This window comes from Ipomoea triloba, chromosome 11, assembly GCF_003576645.1.
Source record: "Ipomoea triloba cultivar NCNSP0323 chromosome 11, ASM357664v1".
In the NCBI taxonomy this organism is placed as follows: Eukaryota; Viridiplantae; Streptophyta; class Magnoliopsida; order Solanales; family Convolvulaceae; genus Ipomoea; species Ipomoea triloba.
Window position 1 is genome coordinate 20,416,076 of NC_044926.1, and position 8,319 is coordinate 20,424,394.

The 8,319-nt window shown below is 32.0% G+C and overlaps 1 pseudogene; it reads right to left on the minus strand.

Moving 5' to 3' along the window:
* Positions 1–300: 300 nt before the first annotated feature.
* On the minus strand, positions 301–1,741 carry LOC115996072 (annotated as a pseudogene).
* Between the last annotated feature and the right edge of the window lie 6,578 nt (positions 1,742–8,319).

Genomic DNA, 8,319 nt, shown 5'->3' on the forward strand with positions numbered 1-8,319 from the left:
CGACATCCTCGCCGGCGTTCAAAGAACGTCAAGACCAGGGGCAGAGCCAGGAGTAGTTGGTGCAGGGGGCCAATTATAATTTGACAGAATAATAAAATACATTAATATTCATTGAACATATTCCAAAATACATCATTATATATATTACAAATCTACTAAATGTTAGAACGTCTCTCTTGCATGTCACGAAAATAATCTATAATTGAATCTATACTAAATTGTTTTGCAATTTTTTTTTAATGTATACTAACAAACAATCATTTAGAAATTCATCTTCCATATTGTTACAAAGTGTAGTCTTTACTGATGAGTATCACCCGGCCTTTGTAAAGAACCAATTTGATTAAGACCGCTCTCACTTTTAAGCTCATCAATACTAAGCAAATGACCAATGTTTGAGGCATGTGCAACTTTCAATTGGTCATTGCGCTTACATGATGCTCCAACAACATTAATAATAGAGTTCAACTTGGTGAAAAATTGATGGACAGGGATGACTTCCTTTGATGAAGCTACTAATGTCAATTGCAATCGATATGCAAAACAATGAACATAATAAGCATAAGGACATTCATCCAAGATTAAAGCTTTCAATCCATTCCATTCCCCACGCATGTTACTTGCACCATCATAACCTTGTCCCCGAATATTTTGAACATCAAGATTATGACGAGATAAGATAGAAAAGATAGATTCTTTCAATGTTGATGCAATAGTGTCCTTAACATGAACAACTCCAAAGAAACGTTCTTGTATAAAGCCATCTCTATTAACAAATCTCAATACAATTGACATTTGTTATTTCTTTGATTCATCTCGAGCTTCATCAACAATAATACAAAATTTTGCATCACCAATATCTTCTCGGATAACACTTTTTACTTTATTGCCAAGACTTGCAAAATTTGCTTTTGTATTGTTGGTGATGTATATGATGCATTTCGTGGAGCTTTATCAAGAACCCTTGTTACTTCATCATTAAAAGAGGCAATGCAACTCAATAGCTCTAAAAAGTTTCCACAGTTCGTTGATGTTATTGACTCATCATGACCTCTAAAAGAGCATCAATGAAATGCAAGCCATCTTGTTGTCTCAATTGAAGTTCTCAAGCGAAGTCTATTCTCTGTTATTTCTTGAGATGTGAATTTCTCAATATGTTGTGCAATGTGTGATTGTTGGTTCATGAGATCCGCACAAGCTTTCTCAGCATTTCGGTGAGGAGGGTGAGATCTTTTTCAATATGTGCTAAAAATGAGCAATTTTTTTCATCTCTAACTTTCTTCCATGATCTAAACCCATTGATAGTAAAAGCATCCAATCCGGAAGGCCTATCTTGAGTATGAAACAAATAACATGGTAGACAAAATGCTGCATCTTTACTAGGAGAATATTCTAACGAAGAAGGAAATAACTTAAACCAAGATGCTTGAAAACTACGAGGATGTTTTTCTCCCGATTTTGGATACTTTGAAAGCAAACATTGATATGGGCCGGCCTTGATATAAGCTCTCCTAACTTCATCCCGCTTCTCAATGGGGCACTTCCATATTGGTAGTTGCAATCCTGGGTCACGTTCTAATGCTTGAATATCAAACTTCTCACCAATTTCAACTCTTTGAGCTTTTCCAGGATAACTTTCAGAATTCAATGGTTCAATACTTGCAAATGAATTTACTTGAGATGTTGAATCTTCAGAATTCTTTCTTTTAAAGAAAAGATCAATTCTTTGTGTCTTCTTCATTTCAACTCAATCTTCTCATGTTCACACTGTTAATTTTTTGACAAATCAATTGAATTAACTAAAATCAAAAGAAAAAAAAAAGAATAAATAGACAAAGATTAAAGTAATATATTATATATATAATAAACAATACTATGCATCTAATATATGTATATTTATTTAACTACTGTGTATATTTACAATTTTGTATTAGAAACAATTGAAGAAGAAATCTGGCAACCATGGACAAAAGCTTTAGTTGAACTCATCAAGTATGTATAAGTCGTTATGGCTTTTGTATTGTTATTACAAGCGTGCTCTTGATGATGGAGAGACTATAAAAGTAATTCTAGATCTTAATGTTTTTGGAGAAACATGCACTCTCTATGTTAATGTAGAAGATGTTACCCCCTTTTGTCAATTGATGCCAATATCATACACCTGTATTGGTGTGTAGATATGGTATGATTTCATATATTTAATATTTTTACTCAATTTGATATGGTATGATTTCATATATTTAATATTTTTACTCAATTTGATATATGTACTTTAAATATATTTAATATTTTTACTCAATTTGATATATGTACTTTAACTTATGATTTGTTATACTAATTAATTGATATATGTACTTTAACTTATGATTTGTTATACTAATTAAGTTTCCATTCAAATGTTAGGTATTTGTATAAAAAGATGATGGATGAGAACAAGCTCGACAAATTTAAATTTGTGCACCCATATAATGTAGGGCATTTGCCAATGACAAGAACAGATACAAAGTTTCTTGAAGAACAATTGGAAAACAGTGCATGAGCCATAGGAGATAGGCTTTTAAACACAACACCTAATACAACAATTTTGGTGCTATGTAATCTAGGGTAAGAATATTGGGTACAATGATATTTTCAATTGCATATTATATTGTATTAACGAATTATATAATTTAATTATGTGTTTGTGCATAGTTTCCATTGGATTCTGACAGTTATCAACATCAATAAGGATATTGTTTATATGTTGGACCCTCTTGGCCCTCGCCTTCGCAGTGATGATTGGAAACAACATGTTGTAGATATATGTAAGAATTTTTTAAAATTTCTTCAATTTATTTTCGCTTAATTAATATTTTATTATCTTAATAATCAATTCTTATGAATATATGTAGGGCTATGAAAATGTTTCATGCGGTTGGGAATGGAAAGAAAGGACGAAGTAAAACTTCATGGGAAATTGTCGAGGTAATTTAAGATACTTAACTAAGTATATATATAAGTGTTTGTATATCTACATATCTAGATAAATTGTTAATGTACAAATATTATTGAACATGTATAGGCTCCTCGTCAACCGGATAGTAATCAATGTGGTTTCTATGTCATGGCTTACATGAGAACTTTAATTGAGCATATGCCAGACATTGATGACAAAGAATATGTTCAAGCACTAGTAAGATGATGTCAATTAATTTTATAAAACTCTCATATTGTGGTTATGCTGAGTACTTGTATATTTACTAACCATATACTTTTAACATGTAGTTCCAAAAAGCTGATTACAACCAAACCAATATTGATCTAGTGCGTTCTGAATGGGCAGATTCTGTATCAAGTTATATACAATAGGTATTCTGAATGGGCAGGTTCTTATTTATTTTGAACATTGTGAACATTGTGTATTTTCAACATTATTGTGAACATTGTGTATTTTGAACATTATTGTGAACATTGTGTATTTTGATTATTATTGTGAACATTGTGTATTTTGAACATTATTATGTTATGATGCGTACAGGTTAAAAACAACGGTTTAATTTATGAATGTGAGAATAATGGTTTTAAACGTTATCTTTGATATATAAGACAACGGTTAAAAGACAACGCTTAAATTCCGTTGTCTATTGGCTGGACTTTCAACAACGCTTCTATTAATAACACAAAATAAACATTGGTTTTTAACCGTTGTCTTTTATGGAAACGACAACAGTTAAAAACCGTTGTCTATAAGTATGACTTTTCACACCACCGATTTCAACAACACTCAAGAGACAACGGTTAAACACTGTTGTCTTTTTCATAAAAGACAACGACTAAAAATCGTTGTCTTTGCTCAGGACTTACAACAAGACCAGTTTTAACAACACTCAATAGATAGTGATTAAAAACTGTTGTCATTGCTCGGGACTTACAACAACACCAGTTTTAACAACACTCAATAGACACCGGTTAAAAACTGATGTCTTTGCTAGAAAAGACAACGGTTAAAAACTGTTGTCATTGCTCGGGATTTACAACAACACCAGTTTCAACAACACTCAAATAGACAACGGTTTTTAACCGTTGTCTTTTCTAAAAGCGATAACGGTTAAAAACTATTGTCTTTGCTCGGGACCTACAACAACACCAGCTTCAACAACACTCAAATAGACAACGGTTTTTAACCGTTGTCTTTTCTAAAACAGACAACAGTTAAAAACCGTTGTCTTTGCTCGGGATCTACAACAACACCGACTTCAACAACACTCAAATAGACAACAATTTTTAACTATTGTCGTTTCTAAAAAAGATAACGGTTAAAAACCGTTGTCTTTGCTCGGGACCTACAACAACACTAGCTTCAACAACAGTGAATAGACAACGGTTAAAAACCGTTGTCTATGTGCGTGACTTTCAACAACACCGGCTTAAACAACAGTCAATAGACAACAAAAAAACCATTGTCATTTCTTGAAAAGACAACGGTTAAAAACCGTTGTCTTTGGGCGACACTTACATTAACACCGGCTTCAACAACAGAAAGTTTACCTCAAAGACAACGGTTTTTACCCGTTGTCTATGTGCATTTTTCTTGTAGTGAAAAGAAATTTAAAGATTGTGGTAGCAAAATCACAATTTATTATTATAACAAACACAATTGTAATGTATTTCATTTTTCTTAGAAGTAAGAGCATATAATAGTACACTATTACTCTCTAAATTCTAATGCAAGTATGCAATAAGATCAAATCAAATTCACAATTCCAAGCAGGTTCCACAATGGTCTATATTCCTTAATTAATACTATCATTTTCAAAACTCATCAAATCACCTAATTACTTCTAATGCATATACTAACTACATACTAGGACCATATATATAGAATTAATAAATAATTATTCACATACCAATTCAATTAATGCGCAATAGCCTATATTCTTCCATTAATGCTATCATTTACAAAACTTATCAAATCACCCAATTAATAAATAATTATTCACATACCAATTCAATTAATACGCAATAGCCTATATTCTTCCATTAATGCTATCATTTACAAAACTTATCAAATCACCCATTTCATTATGCAAGTATAAAGTATTCAAATTCTATTAAACTCTTAAAAGTCTAAACATACACCAACAACTACAACAGTACAACCCCTTCAACTTCAATTCACCTTTTGTAATTATTGTTTTTCTCCCAATCAAGCCCAAATGTAAAGGAGAATGCTGAGTAACCGACACTCCCGACAGGATCCAACCGCCACTACTCGTAGCCCGAGTTCACCGCAGTTGCCGTTATTGTTAACTGGCACAACGGAGGAAACAAAAGAGAGGATTTAGCTATCATCATTTAGAGTTGTTATTGTGGTGAGGACTGATGAATCTATCCCTAATAAAGAATAATTCATAAAAAAAATTCAATGATTTAAAGAATAAAAAAGAAATTAAAGATTACCTACAAACTTGAGAAGAGAAATTATAGTGTATATGTTGTCTGGTTTGGATTTTTTGAGTATAGCAGAAGGCAGAAGCTTTCTTGGAGGGGGGGGGGGGAGGAATATTTTAGTGAGCGGGGCACAACTAACTATTACTCTTAATAAAATACTATTTTTTTTTTTTTGTTTTGGGAAGGGGAGCAACCAGCTACTCTATACTAATAAAAAAAATTGGTGGGGGGGGGGGGGGGCAGGGCCCCCCGTGATTAGCAGGTAGCTCCGCCCCTGGTAAAAATAAATAAATAAACGAGATACAGTGTCGGGTTTAGGAAAAAACCGACGCCGTATCTCTTTTTTAAAAAAAAATGACATATTATATGTACTTATTTAAAAAAATTAAAAATAATATATGATGTTGGTTTTTAAAAATTGATGTCGTATAATTTATTTATAACGTCTGCTAGAACTACGCCGGAAAAAACCGACGTCGTATGTTCAAAATAACCGACGTTAAAAGGTATTTTTGCAGTAGTGAATAATTCTTGCTAACCATTCTGAAAATAGATGCGGAAGCGAGATCAAAACTTAAACTATGGGGTGTCACGCCACGCTTGGACCAACTTGCTAAACCCAAACACACAGGCTAGTAAGCTTTCTAACCGCAATCCATATTACAACCATTTTCTATCCAGATTACAAATAAACTATAATACAACAATTTGGATTCTAAACTAATCCATTTAAACTATGAGACAACTCCAATGGGCAACTAGCTCTACGTCGCGCTCTCAAAACAAGTCACTTCTCAAGTCCTGAAAACAGTAAGGTTTGGAAAATACAAACAAATAATATTAGCATAAAATGCTAAGTATGTTCTACTCCGCCCTGTAAAATAAATACATTTATAATTTGAAAAAATAGGTATACTTTATAAATAGATTTTGATACTTAAGTAGACCATACCGGACTATAATTTAGCAAAAGGTTAAAAGAGTATTTCGAAAAGGACTTTCCATCAAAGATAGTAATATTCAAAATATTTAACTCAACGCCCAAAAGTAAGTACGATGTACACTTTCTCAAGTATGATATTAAATACGCTAAAGTAATATAGAAATTTTATAAACCATCACTACTCACTCTCAAAGTATCATATGTAAGGAGGATTCTCAAAGTAAGCTTAATCTTTATAGCAATTCTCAACCAACAATCATTTCAAAGCATAACCTCCAAATAATAATTATAGATCGATATATAAGTCAAGTATAGAGGATTATAAAGCTCATCATTTCTTACAAAATTTTCCAAAGCATAGTATATGAGGAATTCATAACATATAGTTTACTCAGCAAATGCTCATCTCAGGATAAAGATATTCTCAAGTAATCATTTCCAGTATAGACTTTCTCATAAGTCATTCAAAAAAAACATATATGTCAATAATTATAGATAGGGATGAATTCAAATCATATTTTTCAAATATCAATATATCATAATAAATAAGTAGAGGTATATCCCAATCACAATCAATCTCAATCTCAATATCACAATAGTGGGGTAGGGACATCATCTTAGTGAAGCCCTATGTGAACAGCAACCCTCTACTGAACACAACACAACCCCCACTTTACCACAGGTGGAAGACCACTACCTTTAAGTGTGCACACCCCCTAACTGGGATTCCAAGCTTAGCGGGTAGTAAACCAGTCCTAGTAACCCAGGATGATTTCTACCAGGTTACCCCTCAAATACTAACTCAGGATTATTTCTACTGAATTTAATTCCAACATAGGGCCTTAGCCCACATCACAAGTCACATCACAATCCACACAGAAAGGGATAAACCTCCAAAATAGGTACATTTTTATATAATTCCTTCAAAATAGTAATAATCTTTCAAAATAGGTTTTCATAAATATTTCTATTGCCCGTAGACTATTCAAATATAGTTTTTAAAGTAACATAGGGGTATATAAAACCCATCAATAATCACACTCCTTGAAAATAGAATTTATCTCCATAATAATATTTATCATCTGCATAGGAAACATATATATTTTCCAACATAGTCTTTACCCTCCAAAAATAAATATATATGATTTATATTTATATTAAAAATCATATTTATCCTCCAAGAAAATAAATATAGTTTCTTATCCTCCAAAAATAAATATAACTTTACTCATATAGCTTTCCATAATCATTTCGTACATATAATCATACACACACATATATATATGTAGGTTTATAAATTACAAGTCAACCTAGAATATACACCTTTGCTATTTATCATACTTTAAACGAAAACACATTTTTAAAATAGTTTAAGGACACAAATAAGATAAATAGCACATATGATAGGGTAAAGTAGTTTTGACGGACATAGAAACTTACCTTAAAGCTAACGCTCATAACGCAAGCACATCCGATCTTGGACTGAACTCATAGCCCGTCCACAATTGAGAACTTGTGAATCGATTAAAATCTTAACTTATTAACTATTGCCATTATTATCGTTCTCATTGATTTAATAAGATAATTAACCTAATATCGTTCCCTCTCAACGACAATGCTCATCAACACCTAATCAATTATCCATCATTCATCACTACTAGTCTTCCTTTATCGAACCCATCATCTTTATTAACATCATCCAAAATCTTTATCATTATTAGCCCGCTAGCATATTAAATAATCATTATAATATTTAATTTCAACAATAATCATTCGTTAGTCATCATGAATCCATAATCAAGCTCTATTAACCTCATAATCCATCAATAGCTACCATAATAATCATAACAACATCATTTAAGCTAAGTCATTAACGTCATCATCACTCAAATATCATAATCCATCAACCATCATCAAACAGTATTATCATTATACCATCACCATCA